Below are 20126 nucleotides of genomic sequence, written 5' to 3'. Positions count from 1 at the left end.
GATGGATCTGGCACAAGGAGATTTCTTTACAAATGGTGTAGATTTTGCCTTTTAAGTGGCGAGAGGAAAGGGAAGGTGGTGGGGGTGAGCATAGACACAAATTGATGGTGGCAAAGAAGTGACTGGTGTTGGTGGACTGGGTGGATATTAAGTATTTAAAGGAGGGAGGGAGAAGGAGAGAGGGAGGGAGAGAGAGAGAAGACAGGATATATTTGTAATGGAGGTAGCCTGCATTAGAGCAGAATTATTTCCATTGCTCCTTAGAGCACTTTTGCAACTGCTGAGTCAGCTTGGAGTGGCAGAATTGGTTTGAATTGCTGGAGATGATGTGTTGTTGCTGGAGCTGCCTTGTCTAGGTCCACAATGAATGTGTAGAATGAGATTGCAGCCTTAAGGCAGGGCATGGTAGAAATAGGAGTGGTTCAAGTGAGGATGAGAAGGGGATTGAGTCAAGGCCATTTGAGTGTCACTGTGTACTCTCGGATTTGAGTGCAGGTGGTAATGCAGGAAACCAGGAGAGGTAGAAGGAAAGGAGGTGTGGTTAGAAAGCTGGAATGCAGAGTTTGAGAAGCAGAAGATAGCACTGAGATGAAAACTCATGTGGTACAGGGAGTGATAGGAGGTATTCACCATGGGCGAGAGATGATGTCCACTGGGAAAGACCACTGGAGAAAGTAAGCGTGAGGAGTTTTGAGATGGCAGTGCCAGTAGGGTTGTTGATGGGGATGTTGAAATCTCCAAGAACAGGAGTAGGTGATCAGTGGCCATCATTTGTAAGTCTTTTTGTGGGACCGGCGGCCATTTTGGGGGAACTACCTTACCCAGAATGCACTCTGAATTAGGAGGTTTTGGGTGATGAGAAATGTGGGAAAGGAGAGAGGAGACAGTGTGAGAGATGCCATTGAGATAAGCACTAGGAGAGAGATAAAAGTTGGGAAAATATCAAGACCTAGAAACAGAGAGAGCTTTGCAGGCTGTAAGCACGGGCTACAGGAGAGAGAAAGAGAGAGAGAGAGCATTGTGAGGAAGATAAGAGAAAGGCAGACGATAGTATCTCTGCGTCAGAGGGGAAACTGCCTCATATAAATCCCCTAAATGGTAAGAAACAACCATTTATTGCACATACCTAAACTCTTATTATATTCCTGGACATTAATTAGTATTGATTCAACTGACAAATGGAGCTCACGTCAGAGACATTATTATAATGTTCACAGTTCAACTCTGCAACCTTTGTATATTCATACAGAAAGAAAAAAGGACAATACATTTCATTACTAGACTTTGAAAGACAGCAATGGCCTCAACTTCCACATTAAAGTTTCCAATAACCCGGGTTATACTCCTTGATATAAGTTTGTATGTAGCATTATTATAGAAATCCTTGCTTGATGTTGACTACTATAAGAGAGTGTTATAGTGAGTAATCCAGAGAGTTAAAACCACAGCTTTAATTACTGATTGATGTATTGCTGATCTATTAATACACTCACATTATCTAGAGATAAGTACTGTTCTGAGCCAATGAATATTCCGCTTGATAAAGAAATTGAATTGTCAGATATCGATTAAGTTTCGTTCATTTATTGCAATAACGCCTGCCATCAAGATACATGGCATGGCCAAAGAGACACAGCAGTACACAACATATGTATCATCTGCTCATGTACCATATAAGGAACAAACAATTCACTTTTCAATTTAGCACCTCACAAGTGTCTGCAATGCTAAAAACAGATATCTATCCCTCGGAGGGTTACATTACACACAGACAACAGAAAAGAAGAGATTCCACAACTGCTGCATCCTATTATTAAGCCAGTACCTCTTTAATTGCTCCCTCACAATCTATGCTGATTACATTGAATATTTATATTGTATTAAGAAAGTGTTATAGTTGAAGTATATGGTACTACTGCTTATTGAGGCTGTAGTAAATTTAACCCCAACTTTACAATTGTGGTAATAGTTTCAGCCATGTGTGGTTTAATAAAAACCATAGACTATTCAACCTCTAACCTTTGTGCATCTTATTTATTATAATATCTATCTGGGGGGGATGTAATTCTTGCCTCTCCGCTATGGTGTGGTGGAAGTGAAGAAGCGATAATGCTGCTGAAGACAGAGCGCTGGAACAAAAGCCCATTCCAGATGCCAGGCTATAACATGATACCATCTGAAATGTGTTTATCCATCATACACGAACATCTCACTTTTACTGGGTACCACATCTGCCTTGGCATCAGGAACGGCATAATGCAGTGTATAAAGCAAGCCGTCCACTGAGCCCAGATAAGATATCACAATACATGCCACCAGCAGACAATGTAGGGAAACCTGTAGAAAGAAACGTACCTCCTGTGCGGGAATACTCAGTTATGACTGCGGCTAGCCTTATTACTATGCCATACCTTTTTAGGACCCCTTGGCTCCCAAGCTATTCAGGCGATGTCCACAGTCCTGGAACCGGTTCCTTTAGTGTATTTACAAACACACGTTTCCAATCCAAGCAATGTGTTAAAGAAGCAAATTGCTGAATTTAATCAGAGGCTAAAGGAGGTGTGCCGAGAACTACAAAGTCTCAAGAAGAAGCAGGCACAGAACCAGGAAAAAACAGAATGGTGTTTAGAGCGGGGGCAGCAATATTATGCTTGGCGGCATCCGCCCCAAAATACGGATAGGCGCTCCTCTGGCCGGTTTCTTTCCCAAGGGTGACCTATCTGCCTACATTGTAATAGGAGCGGCCATGTTGGGCGTAAATGCAGACAGCGGGAGCCTTTAAACTTTGAGACCCCGAGGCCATGGAATGATCCTCGGGATATTCACCACTAATATGACCACCAGAGTGGTGGCATCGCTATGTAGGGAGATGCCCTACAGGTGGAGAAGTGGGCCTCCTCCTGTCCCCTAACTGTACTTTTCAGGTAATTCCCACTTTACCTTCCCTCTCCTTCTCCTCCTTCGAAGTTCACTCCATCCGTCTCTTCTCTCGTATCCACCTCCGTGTCTCTGTCATCTACCGTCCCCCGGGCCCCACGTCCCTCTTCCTCGACATCTTCGCTGCCTGGCTCCCCCACTACCTCGCCTCTGACCTCCCTTCCATCATACTTGGCGACTTTAATATCCCCATTGATAACCGTTCCGACCCCGCCACCATCAAACTTCTCGCCCTTTCCACCTCTCTTGGCCTCACTCAGTGGACCTCCTCCCCCACCCACTGTCTTGGTCACTCCCTCGACCTTGTCTTCTCTCATCTCTGTGATCTCTCTGACTTCTCCAACTCTCCCTTCCCACTCTCTGACCACCATCTCCTCTCCTTCACTCTGTCCTCCTCCCCTACTCCCGCCCTGCCTAAAGCCACCCTCACTAGGCACAACCTTAATGCTATCGACCCCACCTCTTTCTCCTCCTCTCTTGAAACTCTACTATCACCGCTTCCCTCCCTGGTCTGCCCTGACCAGGCATCCTCTCTCTACAACCTCTCCCTCACTACTGCCCTCGATGCTGTTGCCCCGGCCTCCGCTATCCGCAGGCGCCGCCTTATTCCTCAACCCTGGCACTCCAAACTCATCCGCTTCCTCCAAAGGTGCTCTCGCACCGCTGAACGCCTCTGGAGGAAATCTCATTGCCTGGTTGACTTCCTTCACTTTAAATTCATTCTCTCCTCTTTCTGCTCCGCCCTCTCCCTCGCTAAACAATCCTTCTTTAAGTCCCTCATTTCTTCTCAATCCTCCAACCCCCGCCGCCTCTTTGCCACCTTCAACTCCCTCCTTTCTCCCCCTCCCGTCCCGCCCTCCCTCTCCGCTACTGACTTTGCCTCCTTTTTCTCATCCAAAATTGAGGCCATCGGAGGGAACACCTCCTCCTCCCCTTCTCCCGCCACCCTCATCGCCTCGCCTCCCTCCAGCAACCAACTCTGGTGCTCCTTCTGCCCCACAACAGGGGAAGAAGTTCGCTCCCTTATTCTTTCCTCTCCTCCCTCCACCTACCCGCTCGATCCCATCCCCTCCCACCTCCTTCGCTCTCTTTCTCCCACCGTCTGCTCTTACCTTGCACACCTCTTCAACTTATCACTCTCCTCTGGTGTAGTCCCCTCCTCCTTTAAACACGCTCTGATCTCTCCTATCCTTAAAAAACCAAATCTTGACCCCATCTCTCTCACTAATTATCGCCCTATCTCACTCTTCCCCTATGCCTCCAAATTACTGGAGTGGATTGTCTGCTGCCGCCTCGCCAGACACCTCTCGGACTTTTCTCTCCTCGACCCCCTCCAATCTGGCTACCGTCCTCTTCACTCCACCGAAACTGCCCTGGCCAAGGTTACTAACGACCTCCTATCGGCTTAATCCAAGGGTCACTTCTCCCTACTAATCCTCCTTGACCTCTCCGCAGACTTTGACACCGTGGACCACCCCCTCCTGCTGCAAACTCTTCTCTCCTTCGGCCTCTCTGGATCTGTCCACGCCTGGTTCACCTCATACCTTGCTAACCGCTCCTTCTCTGTATCCACGTCCGGCTCCTCCTCCTCCCCCTACCCTCTCCCTGTAGGAGTCCCGCAGGGCTCTGTTCTCGGCCCTCTACTATTTTCGCTCTACACTTCCTCCCTTGGTGCTCTCATCTCCTCCTTCGGTCTTCAGTATCAACTTTATGCTGACGACATTCAACTCTACATCTCCTCCCCTGATCTTTCTTCCACCCTCCACTCTCGTGTATCTGACTGCCTCTCCGCCAGCTCCTCCTGGATGTCTGCGCGTTTTCTCAAAATCAATATCTCTAAAACGGAACTCATTGTCTTTCCTCCGTCCAGACTCCCATCCCACGATAACCTCTCTTTTGTCGTCAACGGCACCACCATGTCCTCTGTCACCCAGCTCCGCTGTCTGGGTGTCACCCTCGACTCCTCTCTCTCTTTTGCTCCCCATATTCACTCCCTTGCCCAAGCCTGTCGCTTCCAACTTCGCAACATCGCCCGCATCTGTCCCTTTCTCTCTCAGGATGCTGCCAAGACTATCATCCATGCACTCATCATCTCCCGCCTGGATTACTTCAACCTCCTCCTCACTGGCCTCCCCCACTCACATCTCTCCCCCCTCCAATCTGTACTCAATGCAGCCACAAGACTCATCTTCCTCTCACGCCGCTCCTCCTCTGCCTCCCCTCTCTGCCTCGCCCTACACTGGCTTCCCTTCCCCTATAGAATCCTCTTCAAACTCCTCACCACCACATACAAGGCTCTCTCCCACTCTACTGCCCCCTACATCTCTAACCTCCTCTCCATACACACTCCTGCCCGCTCCCTGCGCTCAGCCAATGATCGCCGCCTCTCCTCCTCTCTTATCACTTCTTCACACTCCAGAATCCAAGACTTTTCCCGTGCAGCACCCCTTCACTGGAATGACCTCCCTCGTTCCATCCGCCTCTCTCCTACTCTGTGCTCCTTCAAACGTGCGCTAAAAACCCACCTCTTCCTTAAAGCCTACCAACATCCGCATAACCCCTTCATCTCCTCCACTCGCTCTCTCCCTTGCCTCACCTGGCTCCCCTTGTGCCTGTTCTGTTTTCCCTCCCTTAGGATGTAAGCTCACTTGAGCAGGGCCCTCTTTCCTCCTGTCTTCTCCCCTGTTCTTCGGCTCGGTGTTTATTGCTTTAACCTGCCTGGAGCTCCTGAAGTACTGGTATCTCTGTTTATTGTTTTGTACTGTTTCACCCTGTATAGTGTACTGTTTGTATGGTGTACGGCGCTGCGGAAATCTTGTGGTGCCTAACAAATAAAGGATAATAATAATAATAATAATGCCCCACTATAGGATTGATTAATGGGATTGCCCTACCAGTACTATTTGATATAGACACACAAGTGACCACTATCCAACCAGTAAAGTTTAAGCAGCATTGGGAGGAAGCAGAGATGGTTCCGCTGCCTCCTGCTTGGGTACACTTACTAGCCAGTAATGGACTATGCATTGCGTGCCAAGGATATTGGAAAGCTGACCAAAAAAATGGACAAACCGCCTTAACAAGGCTGTATCATTACTGACAGGGGCGGATTGGGAGCTAAAGTGGCCCTGGAAAAAATTCTTGAAGTGGCCTCATGTGGGCAGGACCACATCAACTGTAGGTGTGGCAAACACAAAAGTAGGCAGTATTTAAAACTACTGGAATTTGGTTGCAGTAACATTTAGGAAACTAGATGTGATGACTTAAGACACAGTGGGCTAGATTTACTAACCTGCGGGTTTGAAAAAGTGGGGATGTTGCCCATAGCAACCAATCAGATTCTAGCTTTCATTTATTTAGCACATTCTACAAAATGACAGCCAGAATCTGATTGGTTGCTATAGGCAACATCCCCAATTTTTCAAACCCGCAGCTTAGTAAATCTAGCCCAGTAATGCAGGAAAAAAGCTGCCAGTCCTGTGTAAAAATACATACATCTTTTGGCATGATCTGAAACTGTTTTATGCCTCTGTGCTCAAACTTGTTTAGTAGCCTACTAACACACCCTTCCAAAATTCCCTTCATAAAAACATATCTGTTTAATAACTTCAACTATTACAAAAACGTATTTGATCAGTCTGCCAGAGCAGCATAAGAGAACCTGTATCAGCTTGTAAGATTACAATCATGAAATACTAACACAAAGAACGAATGATACACTCACAAAATATGTATAAGAAAAAGATTTAAAAATTCATATGACAATTAAAATACTTAGCTTCGATAGGTTGTTAGACACACACGTAATTCCCCGGATTTACAGCATGGAGACCCCACATTCAACAAGCAGACCTCAAGTTGAATCATGCATCCTAGAATACTTTGATGGAGGTCTCACGAAGGTCTGAACTATGCCATCTTATATAATCCTTTTCCTTACACTAAAGTGAATGCTGATTCAATATGGACAGTTGATGACAGTATCATTCTGAGTAAAACAGCTAAGTTTGCAAACTGAGCAATTATATCCATATATTGCTTAACAACAAACATTACAACAATTACTTAAGAATACACAAATAATCTCTGTCTGTTGTAAAACCAACATTGCCTTAAGTTGGTAAACAACCATTGTCTGAGCTGGATTGAAGGACATGGCCATACAAGACAAGTAAATAATGTGCTGAAACATCACAGATTTAGTATCTGTTCATAAAGAGACACATAAAAATCAATGATAGACCATACTTGCCAACTCTCCCGGAATGTCCGGGAGACTCCCGCATCTTGCGAGAGTCTCACGGACTCCGGGGGAGTGTGGCAATCTCCCGCATCTGGCAGAATTCTGCCCACTCCCTAGTGAAGTGGGCAGAATTAGGTCCAAAATGCCGCGATTCACCGGGAGTCATGGCATTTGGCCCCGCCCTCTACTGTCAAATGACGCGTTTGCGTCATTACATCACGGGGGCGGGGCCAAAATGACACAAATTTTTGGGAGCCGCGCCCCATCATGCCCACCTCCCGGAAGCCAACTTCAGCAAGTTGGCAAGTATGTGATTGACTCCATCTCGTTTCAAAATAAAAGGAAAATACCATACTGCTACAGCACCTCACCACAATGTTGCACCTTCCTTTAACGTCATGAGATGCAAACTACCAGTCAAATCTCTCTCTTTAATATATAAAAATGTGTACTGTGTGTTTCAAAAAATGCACTAAAAATAATCCTTATAATAAATGGCTATCCAGTGCGATCACCACAAAGGTGAAATGCTTCAACCATCTGCAAGAAAACACTTCTTTTGTAACAATTGTGTATGAGCCCTAAATGTGCCCAGTGATTGGGGGTGGTTTGAATTAATAACAGTGCAAGGAGGGTTGGCAGACAATGGCATAAGTGAAAGGGAAGAGCTATTCCTAGGGTTTGCTGGTGGTATAGTAAGTGCAAAGGAGGAAGGATTAATGATATTGTCAGTGCAATGGGGACTGGCCATATTTTCAACAATGTAATCTGAGAATGGGACTAGTGTAAGGTAGAAGGCAGACAATGGAATCAATGCAAGAACCACTAAAGTATCACCAGAGCTGGAATACAGCTCTGGGGGGACCCAGGGCACCTAAGAGACGGGGTTATCATTTTAGATACATTTCAGACAAATACACAGGTAATACTGTGTGCACTACTGTTAGATGCGTGCAGCTCTGCCTTCACAAGCAGTACAGTGTGAAGCGGGACATACCTCCCAACTATACTTGCAGTAGGACCAAATCCTGAATAAGCGAGACAGTACCCCCATTTAATTAGGCCTCCCTCCAGCCCCAACATTAAAATAATAGTTCTCACATTTTTTAAATAGATCTATTCCAATCCAACCAGCCCTGACATTAAATTAATTGTGTACACATTTAATAAATAGACCTATTTCCTTTCAACCAACCCCAACATTAAAGTAATAGTATTGCCATTTAATAAATAAACCTATTTCCCTCCATCCAAACAGCCCCAGCAATAAATTAATAGCATTTACGTTTAATATAACTGTGACAGCATGGACCTTCTATGCCACCCTGCCCGTGCTGCTGGGTACCGGCTGGGCTTGCCGTGCCACTGCCCCCTTTCTTTATCCCAAATTGCGCCCCTCCAAATGCAGTAGGAGGAGATTCTGCTTCCATCACTAGGCTCCTTTGCAGCGCCTAGAACTGCTTCCTTCTGGGTAACTCTTGTTGCTAGTGCACCTCCTTGCTGGGCACCTGGGCTGGTATGCCTAATCTCATCCTTTAGATCAGGGTTGCTGTGGATGGTTCCCCCTGGCCTACCACACTGGCCGGAGCTGTGGGTAGTGGGCAGAGCGTTGGTACTGAATGCTGGGTCCTAACCTCAGAACAGCCAGACAACGGATTAGATTGGTCTAATCCAGGGTTGTCCAACCCGCGGCCCACGAGCCGCATGCGGCCCAGCACACCTGGAAATGTGGCCCAGAAGGAGTTTTGGTTGTGGCAAGGGGGCAGCGCTCTTAATGGAAATAAAAAAAACCTGCAAATGAAAGAAAAGAAAATACTTACCTTGCGGTCACGTCAGCTGGTATTCCGGTTCCCTCCCTTGTCTCCTCCTCCGTGCGGTGCTCGCAGTGAATGTTGGGCGTGATGTCATAAAAGTGATGTCAAAAAAGTGATATATATATATATATATATATATATATATATATATCACTTTTTTCTCATATATATATATATATATATATATATATATATATAGATATATATATTTTTTTATATATATATATATATATATATATATATATATATATATATATATAGAAAGATAATAAGCAAAAGGCGCTTAGTGCAGTATTAGAAAAACACCAAATTGTGTGACAATGATTTACATATATATGTGTGTACCTGTCACGGGCACTAGGAGTCTTTACCCAGGGATCACCAGGTAGTAGGCTTACCAGAGCAATGTAGATGGTAATAGGGTACTCTGGTAGCTGGGTGATCACGGAACAGGAAATGGTAACTGATGAGATGCTCAGGAAAGTCTATGACTAGCAGCACTGGTAATATGGAGGTAATAATACACGAGGAACTGTATGGACAAGGGCACGTGAAGATAGTCAGTGGTCTGCGATAGCAAGTTGTACCACTGCTATAGTGAGGAGGAATGTCCAACAGAGACAAAGGGGTGATGAGAGTCAGCGGTCTGCGGATAGCAAGTTGTACCGCTGTCTGAGTGAAGGAGTGGAATCCAAGTGGAGGTATCCGGGTAGTCAGTGGTCTGCGGTAGCAAGTTGTACCACTGCTATGTGAGAGGGTACTGGAACAGGTGATACCGGAAACAGGGATCAGTGGTCTGTCATGAGCAAGTTGTACCACTGAATATATATGTGAGGAGGTGCACAGGGAGAGACTGCAACACAGGATATACACAGGCACCTTATATACGATCCACAGTAACATGCACAATATATATAAATGACTGAACAGATCTGCAAATAAAGAAAGTCTCTTGAAGTAGTCCAGCACAAGTTAACACAGTCAATGATGGCAATAGACTCAGCGGATAGCAGACTCCAGAGGAGAACCAAACACAGTCCAGCAAGATATGCAATACACCAGCACAGTCAATGAGAAGTATGCATACCGTGGTTCAGAAGCAGGCAGTCAGATAGGAGTGCAGCGATACCTGAGCGGCAGGAGGCCGGCTGGATGAGAAGTCCCAGGATAGATGAGGTAGCGGTCTAGTAGGTGCAGCGCACAGGTAAGTAGACCAACAGGGACACGAATCCACAGGAATCAGTAATACGTGGAACTGGACTCATGGAGGACCCAGGAGAATGGAGATGATCCAGCAGAGGAGTAGTAGATGAAATACGAAACCAATGCTGACAGGAGGGTAGAGACCAGCGGGACACGTGAAGGCGTGGAGAGCGGATCAGCAGGAGATGGACGGTAGTGCAGACAGCAGCAGCAGGACTCTGCGCCCATGGAGGTAACCAGGGGCAACCAACAGGACCCACAGTGATGGAACACGGGATGGCAGAGTAGACCAGGAGCTGTAGATCCAGGAGTGTAGCGGATGGCAACGTGAGCAGTAGACTGGAAACACAGGAGAGCTGAGATGAGGCGGCAATGCACAGGGGTAGCGGATAGGAATCAGCTAACAGTCACAATGATGAACACCGGCGAGTTGCAAGCTGGAGACTGTAGTGCACGGAAGCAGCGGATAGGAATCAGCTAACAGTCACGGTGATGAACACAGACGAGTTGCAAGCTGGAGACTGTAGTGCACGGAAGCAGCGGATAGGAGTCAGCTCAGGAACTTGATGATGATCAGGTGAGTGGATGTGAAGTGAAGGCTGGAGGGCACGGAGGCAGCAGATAGGAATCAGCAAACAGCCACAATGATAATAATAGCGATGAAGTGATTTAGAAGACTGTAGTGCACGGAGGCAGCGGATAGGAATCAGCAAACAGTCACGATGATACAGTTGATGGTAGAAGTGGTATGGGAACCACAGGAGTAGAAGTGGTTTGGAAACCACAGAGGTAGAAGTGGTTTGGAAACCACAGGAATCAGCAGGGCTGAATACACGAGGAATACAGGAACACCTTCAGAGACTCATGGGGAATGAGACTCCAAGATCAGGCAACGTGGTGTTGACCACAGGTGCTTAATATAGGGAGTGTTGCCTGATCTGCCAATTGAGTTAAAGGAACATACACTGAACTATAGGAAAGGGCTGCGCATGCGCAGACCCTCAGGATGGCGGACGGCCACGGTTCCTAAATGTCCGAGAAGAGGCACTCACGGTCCGGTGAGTGACAGTACCCCCCCTTTTAAAGGTGGGCACAGAACGCCTGGAACCGGGCTTGTCCGGATTTTTGGCATAAAACTTCTTCAAAAGGGCAGGAGCATTAAGATCTTCAGCCTTGATCCAAGAGCGCTCCTCAGGACCAAAGCCCTTCCAATGAACGAGGAAATGAAGACCTCCTCGCGAAATTTTTGCGTCTAGCACCTCAGTGATCTCGAAATCCTCCTCCTGATGGACTTGAACTGGCTGCGGACCTGAGGGAGGAGTTGAGAACCGGTTGATAATCAGAGGTTTGAGCAAGGATACGTGGAAGGCATTAGAAATCCGAAGATTCTTAGGAAGAAGAAGTTTCACACATACTGGATTGATTACTTGAATGATCCTATATGGACCAATAAAACGGGGGGCGAATTTCATGGATGGAACCTTCAAACGAATATTTTTGGTGGATAACCAGACACGATCTCCAATTTTTAGTGGGGGAATAGCCCGCCTCTTCTTATCTGCGAAAGATTTATATTTGATAGATGTCTTCTTTAAACAGGTTTTAACCTGAGACCAGATATTTTTAAAGGTCTGACAAACAGTTTCCACCGCAGGAACTTGGGTGGGCGGGAGGGCAGGAAATTCCGGAAAAGACGGATGGTGACCGTAGACCACAAAAAATGGAGTTTTGGATGATGATTCATGATACATGTTGTTATGGGCGAATTCAGCCCAAGGAAGCAACTCTACCCAGTTGTCTTGATTGGCTGACGAAAACATTCTTATAAAAGTCTCAAGATCTTGATTGACACGTTCAGTTTGTCCGTTAGATTGCGGATGGTAAGAAGATGAGAGTGCTAATCGTATGCCCAAGGTTTTACAAAGGGCTCGCCAGAATCTGGAAACGAATTGTACTCCTCTATCAGACACAATCTCAGACGGACATCCATGGATACGGAAGATCTCTTTAATGAAATGTTCAGCCAGGATGGACGAGGAAGGCAAACCAGGCAGAGGGATGAAATGAGCCATCTTCGAAAATCTGTCCACCACCACCCAAATAGTGTTATGATTCTTACTAGGTGGTAAGTCAGTAACGAAATCCATACTAATATGGGTCCATGGTTTGGACGGAATGGGTAGTGGTCGTAGCAACCCTGCTGGAGTTCTACGGGAGGATTTGAACTGAGAGCATAGTTCACAGGAAGCAATGAACTCTTTGACGTCTCTCCTCATTGAAGGCCACCAGTAACTTCGAGAGAGGATCTCAAAAGTCTTGTGTTCACCGGCGTGTCCAGAAAAACGAGAGGCATGGAACCACGAAAGGATTTTCCTCCTTAGAGTAGGAGGCACGAGGGTCTTCCCAAATGGTAGTGTTTTGGTGGATGAAGCAGCCAGTGAGATACATTTGGGATCTAGAATGGTATGGTTGGAACCCTCTTCTATATCAGAGGACGTCACAAAGGCTCTAGATAAAGCATCAGCTTTTTTATTCTTGGCAGCTGGTTTGAAGGTAATTATTAATTCAAAACGGGAAAAGAAAAGAGACCATCTTGCTTGACGAGGGTTCAAGCATTGGGCAGACTGGAGATATGACAAATTCTTATGATCCGTGAAGATCGTCACCGGATGGCGAGCTCCCTCCAATAAGTATCTCCATTCCTCTAATGCGGCTTTGATAGCCAGTAATTCCTTGTCCCCGATGGTATAATTCTTCTCTGCGGGCAGGAGACCCCGAGAATAGAAGGCACAAGGATGGAACTTTTGCTGTTCAGAGCGTTGGGAGAGAATAGCTCCTAAGCCCACATTAGAGGCATCTACTTCTAGGAAGAAGGGGAGTGTCACATCAGGCTGTCAAAGGATTGGAGCCGAAGAGAAGGACTCTTTTAGTGTTTGAAAGGCTTGAAGAGCCTCAGGTGACCATTGCTTAGGATTAGCCCCTTTTCGAGTCAGGGCCACAATAGGAGATGCAATGGAGGAAAAGTCTTGAATGAAGCGTCTATAGTAATTGGCAAAACCTAAAAAACGCTGGATAGCACGAAGAGTAGTTGGCTGGGGCCAATGTAGTACAGCACTCACTTTGTCTGGATCCATCTTCAGGCCAACTCCGGAAACTATATACCCCAAGAATGGAATCTGGGGTAATTCGAATGAACATTTTTCTAATTTACAGAACAATGAATTTTTCCGTAGTCTGGAGAGGACTTCTGCCACATGTAGGTGGTGAGAAGGCAGGTCCTGTGAAAAAATCAGTATGTCGTCCAGGTAGACGACGACACATACATATAATAAGTCCCGAAAGATCTCATTGATGAAACCTTGAAAAACAGCGGGGGCATTACACAGCCCGAAAGGCATTACCAGATATTCGTAATGCCCGTCTCTGGTGTTAAACGCTGTCTTCCATTCGTCACCGGAACGGATTCTGATTAAATTATAGGCACCACGAAGATCCAACTTAGTAAAGATACGGGCTCCCTTGATGCGATCGAATAGCTCAGTGATCAACGGAATGGGATACCGATTCTTGATAGTAATGGCATTGAGTCCACGAAAATCTATGCAAGGGCGTAATGATCCATCCTTCTTTTTGACGAAGAAGAACCCAGCTCCAGCGGGCGAGGTGGAAGGTCGAATGAACCCACGCTGGAGGTTCTCCTGTATATACTCAGAAGTAGCTTGAGTCTCAGGTAACGAGAGTGGATAGACCCGGCCCCTGGGGGGAGTCTTGCCAGGAAGAAGGTCGATCGGACAATCCCAAGAACGATGAGGAGGAAGACGTTCAGACTGAGCTTTATCAAAAACATCGGTAAATGAAGCATATTGAGGAGGGAGTCCCGATGAGGTAGATGAGATGGAAGATTGCTGTACTTTGAGAGGAATGACTTGGGAAAGGCAATGATGGTGACATTCAGACCCCCAAGACATGACTTGAGGGGTGCGCCAGTCAATCTGGGGAGAGTGACACTGAAGCCATGGAAGGCCTAAGACAATCGGACTTGTCGTAACAGGAAGGATTAAAAACGATATTTCTTCATGATGCAGGGCACCAATCTGAAGGGTTACTGGAGACGTACTCTGGGTGATGAGACCGTTGATGAGACGTGATCCATCGATAGCCGTCACAGTAATGGGTGTTTTTAAGGTAATCACTGGTAGAGACCATTGCTTTACTAATGATTTGGAAATGAAATTTCCGGCTGCTCCGGAATCAATCAATGCCTGTGACTCGAAGGTTTTAGTAGCAAAGGAAATTGTAACATCAAAAGCGCAGATTTTCGATTTCATAGAAGATGGAGAGGACTCCAGGGACCCTAACTTCACCTCTCCAGAACTAGTTAGGGCCTGGCATTTCCCGATCTCTTAGGGCAGGAGCTGAGAACATGAGTGGAATCAGCACAATAGATACAGAGTCTATTCTTGACTCTTCGTTTCCTCTCCTCAGAAGATAACTTGGAACGTCCTATCTCCATGGGAATCACAGTGGGTGACACTGGACGAAATTGAGGGTTAGAACGAAGAGGTGCTTTAGCAGAAGTCGTTTTCTCAGCCTCTCTTTCACGAAATCTCATATCAACACGATGGCATAGAGAGATCAAATCCTCAAGTGACGAAGGAAGCTCCTGAGTAGTCAGTGCATCTTTAATTTTATCGGAGAGCCCCTGCCAGAAGGCGGCAACTAGGGCTTCAGTGTTCCACTGAAGTTCAGAGGCTAAGATCCTAAATTGGATGACGTACTGGCCTACTGTATGAGATCCTTGTCGCAGACGGAGGATGCTGGAAGCAGCGGAGGTCACACGACCTGGTTCATCGAACACACTTCGGAATGTAGAAATGAATTTGGCACTATCTTGTAGTATTGGATCGTTTCTCTCCCACAGAGGGGAGGCCCAAGCCAGGGCTTGTCCTGAAAACAAAGAGATAAGATAGGCCACTCTGGAACGATGGTTGGAGCTCAAAATGGACTGAACATTGGTTGAGGAAACCCCTACAAGTTTTGGGGTCTCCATCGTACTTTGACGGAGTAGGCAGGTGAAGCGTGGAAGCTGTAGACACCTGGGATGGCAATGGGGAAACGGAGGAAAGCACAGAAGCCTCAGTAGTAGCTGTCACAGTCTGTCCAGATGTTCCTTGGGAGGTTAATGACTGATAACATTGAAGTAACAGCTGTTGGCGGGCATCCTGTTGCTCCACACGGCTAACCAGATGCTGCAGCATCTCTTTGGCAGTAGGTTCCGTATCTGGGTCTGTCATGGCCTGATCTTACTGTCACGGGCACTAGGAGTCTTTACCCAGGGATCACCAGGTAGTAGGCTTACCAGAGCAATGTAGATGGTAATAGGGTACTCTGGTAGCTGGGTGATCACGGAACAGGAAATGGTAACTGATGAGATGCTCAGGAAAGTCTATGACTAGCAGCACTGGTAATATGGAGGTAATAATACACGAGGAACTGTATGGACAAGGGCACGTGAAGATAGTCAGTGGTCTGCGATAGCAAGTTGTACCACTGCTATAGTGAGGAGGAATGTCCAACAGAGACAAAGGGGTGATGAGAGTCAGCGGTCTGCGGATAGCAAGTTGTACCGCTGTCTGAGTGAAGGAGTGGAATCCAAGTGGAGGTATCCGGGTAGTCAGTGGTCTGCGGTAGCAAGTTGTACCACTGCTATGTGAGAGGGTACTGGAACAGGTGATACCGGAAACAGGGATCAGTGGTCTGTCATGAGCAAGTTGTACCACTGAATATATATGTGAGGAGGTGCACAGGGAGAGACTGCAACACAGGATATACACAGGCACCTTATATACGATCCACAGTAACATGCACAATATATATAAATGACTGAACAGATCTGCAAATAGAGAAAGTCTCTTGAAGTAGTCCAGCACAAGTTAACACAGTCAATGATGGCAATAGACTCAGCGGATAGCAGACTCCAGAGGAGAACCAAACACAGTCCAGCAAGATATGCAATACACCAGCACAGTCAATGAGAAGTATGCATACCGTGGTTCAGAAGCAGGCAGTCAGATAGGAGTGCAGCGATACCTGAGCGGCAGGAGGCCGGCTGGATGAGAAGTCCCAGGATAGATGAGGTAGCGGTCTAGTAGGTGCAGCGCACAGGTAAGTAGACCAACAGGGACACGAATCCACAGGAATCAGTAATACGTGGAACTGGACTCATGGAGGACCCAGGAGAATGGAGATGATCCAGCAGAGGAGTAGTAGATGAGATACGAAACCAATGCTGACAGGAGGGTAGAGACCAGCGGGACACGTGAAGGCGTGGAGAGCGGATCAGCAGGAGATGGACGGTAGTGCAGACAGCAGCAGCAGGACTCTGCGCCCACGGAGGTAACCAGGGGCAACCAACAGGACCCACAGTGATGGAACACGGGATGGCAGAGTAGACCAGGAGCTGTAGATCCAGGAGTGTAGCGGATGGCAACGTGAGCAGTAGACTGGAAACACAGGAGAGCTGAGATGAGGCGGCAATGCACAGGGGTAGCGGATAGGAATCAGCTAACAGTCACAATGATGAACACCGGCGAGTTGCAAGCTGGAGACTGTAGTGCACGGAAGCAGCGGATAGGAATCAGCTAACAGTCACGGTGATGAACACAGACGAGTTGCAAGCTGGAGACTGTAGTGCACGGAAGCAGCGGATAGGAGTCAGCTCAGGAACTTGATGATGATCAGGTGAGTGGATGTGAAGTGAAAGCTGGAGTGCACGGAGGCAGCAGATAGGAATCAGCAAACAGCCACAATGATAATAATAGCGATGAAGTGATTTAGAAGACTGTAGTGCACGGAGGCAGCGGATAGGAATCAGCAAACAGTCACGATGATACAGTTGATGGTAGAAGTGGTATGGGAACCACAGGAGTAGAAGTGGTTTGGAAACCACAGAGGTAGAAGTGGTTTGGAAACCACAGGAATCAGCAGGGCTGAATACACGAGGAATACAGGAACACCTTCAGAGACTCATGGGGAATGAGACTCCAAGATCAGGCAACGTGGTGTTGACCACAGGTGCTTAATATAGGGAGTGTTGCCTGATCTGCCAATTGAGTTAAAGGAACATACACTGAACTATAGGAAAGGGCTGCGCATGCGCAGACCCTCAGGATGGCGGACGGCCACGGTTCCTAAATGTCCGAGAAGAGGCACTCACGGTCCGGTGAGTGACAGTACCTCATACACCACATAAATATAAAAAACATACAAATTTACGCAGCAGGCAGCTCCTCAAAAAACAAGCACTCATTTGCAAGTGCTCAAATAATTCTAAAAGACAAAAAAAGAAAAGCGCCACGCATAGTGTATTAAATGACCAACAATTAGTCTTCTCAATGTGGCAAACAAGTGAATTGGCCTCGTACCAAAAGACAAATAATAAACAGCTTATCTGTAATTAGATTCCCGACATCCTATATAGACTCCTTGATGTCCAGTCCTTATGGTTCCAGAAGTTCAGATCACTATGGACTCAGAGCAAAACTATTATGGTGTAGTATGCCAATTAAGGCTATCAACAATTCCTCAAAGCTGGGTACCAACACAAGCTCATAACATTATGATCCATAAAAGTGTTTTATTACAAAGATAAAATCCTTAATATATATAAAATGCGCCCGTACATCATATAAAACAAATATAGGCTTATCTGCAGTCTTTCCTGATGGTAATCACGGATCTCTCAAAACCACCTGGCCGGGGTAGATGTGGTGATCCACGGAAAACAACACACAGAAAACGCCTTATCCCCCTCAACGCGTTTCGTCACTCGACTTTTTCAAGAGGATTGGGTCTCTGGTGTCTGCAGTCGCCACACTGTCAGCTCGTGTATTCCGCTGGCGGATATTTACATTCAAACCAGCGTTTGAATAGCCTTCTCTAGTTCCCCAGTGGAAAATGGTACCTCCAGGATTTGTATATTCTCTGTGTCTAATGTGGGGAAATTAATCAGTTTAAGATAATTGGCTATATGTTCCTGTTTGATTTTGGCTGCTACTGGGTGAGATTCGCTGGTAAGGTTATAAAGTTTAGAATAATACGTATAGAATGCCACTGCTATGTCAGACGAGGTGGCACATAGTTTCCCGTCTTCTGATTTAATGTGTGGTATGTATAGTTGCACTCTTTGAGCCCGTAGAGCTGATTAAACTTATTCCGCACTTATAGTAATCTAGCTTCTTTTTCTGGCAGCTCAGCTAGCGAGGTTGACGCTTGAGGGACTTTATCTCAAGGGATTTAATTTTCTCAAAGAGGCTATCTCAATGAGCAATCTTTTATTTTTTCATAAACGTGCCTAGTTTTATGAATTTTCCCCGAATTACACAATTGCAAGATGTCAGGAGTGACGTTAAGTTGAACATATTCGTCTAGTGTCACCTCAATTTGTAAATTTACTACAAGCGTCTTGGTTCAACAGTTCATTCTGTCTCCATGTGTATGGTCTGTGACCCGGCTGAGGTAGCGAAACGAACATGTATACCGGGGCATGGTCAGACCAGGTAACTTGGCCTATTGTGACTTCTTTAATCAGTGATTGTGGGATAGGAAGAAGTAGTCCAGTTGTGAATAGATGTCATGTGGGTGGAAAAGAAAATCTTGTCCCGTTCTGTGGGGTGTTTGAGCCTCCATGTGTCGACCAGCTGGTGTTCGTGCATGGTGCGTCTCACCTTGTGATATACTTTTCCTGAGTGTCTAGCTGCCCCAGAGGAAGCGTGGACAGCATGATGGAGAACCCAGTTGAGGACACCACCTAGGACAAGCAAACATTTCCTTTAAGGGGTCTACTTTGTCCAATAGAGCTTCTAGAAAGACAGATTGGTTATGATATGGGACATATACATGCACTAGAGTAAAGGCTTGGTTAAAAATCTTTCATTTCAGAACCAGACCTCTACCTGCTTGTAGTTTATGTATAATTATGTCCTTAACAGGTAGGTGCCTAAAGAGGAGAATGGCTACTCCAAGTGTCTTGCTATCTGGATTATTGCATTTGAATAGCTGAGGGTAATGTTGACTATGTAAATGGGGTTCAGATCCTTGATTAAAATGTGTCTCTTGTATGAAGGCCACATCTATCTTTGTTGCTATGAGATCTCTTAACAACCTGGATCTTTTTTCCAGGATATTTAGATCCTTAACATTAAGTGTCATACATTTAAGGTTATCCAGCATCGTCAAAGGGAAGCAAGTGACATATAAAGTACATCCAGTAGTATTGCACGGTGGAGGACAAATTAGCCCAAGTTAGTGAAGGAGGGGGGTAGTGGGAAAGAGGGTTGGGAGGGAGGGTTGAGGTACAGAAATATGCAAATGGTAATAACATCTGAATAAGATATCTGTATATTATGAACAGGTAAAATAGACCGGTCTGGGGGGCCGTGGCCCAATCATGCTCTGGAAAGAACTTGTAGGGTCTGGGGGTACTGGGGGGTCCAGTGACAATAACAGTTAGATAGTGAAGCTTTCTATGTACTGCTACATGAGCATACTGAGTAAATGTACTATATGATAAATATGTTGTCAAATATAGTAACCAAAGTTTGGAAAAATTAGGAACTTTGCAACAAATAGAGACAGATTATATATGAAAAGGTCTATTTCCATCTCAGCCATCCTGTAAGTACTGAGGCGAGAAAAACAGATAAAGTCTCTATGTACTTATCTGAACAGAGAAAAAAAAGATTGCGACTAGCTTGTCAGGAAGACAATCTGAAGGTAGATAGTGAAGTTTTCAGCCTTTAGGGGTAGCAGGTAGTCGGGTCTCAAGGGAGATTCCCAAACTGTAAATGATCACATGTGAATCTTTTGAGATTCAGGTGCCTTCCTCCGCCTCCTGCTGATTTGGGCGTTTTTGAGGGGTTTTCTTCATT

The sequence above is a fragment of the Mixophyes fleayi genome, chromosome 9 (assembly GCF_038048845.1).
Source record: "Mixophyes fleayi isolate aMixFle1 chromosome 9, aMixFle1.hap1, whole genome shotgun sequence".
In the NCBI taxonomy this organism is placed as follows: Eukaryota; Metazoa; Chordata; class Amphibia; order Anura; family Limnodynastidae; genus Mixophyes; species Mixophyes fleayi.
Note: the sequence above shows the minus strand (reverse complement) of the source record.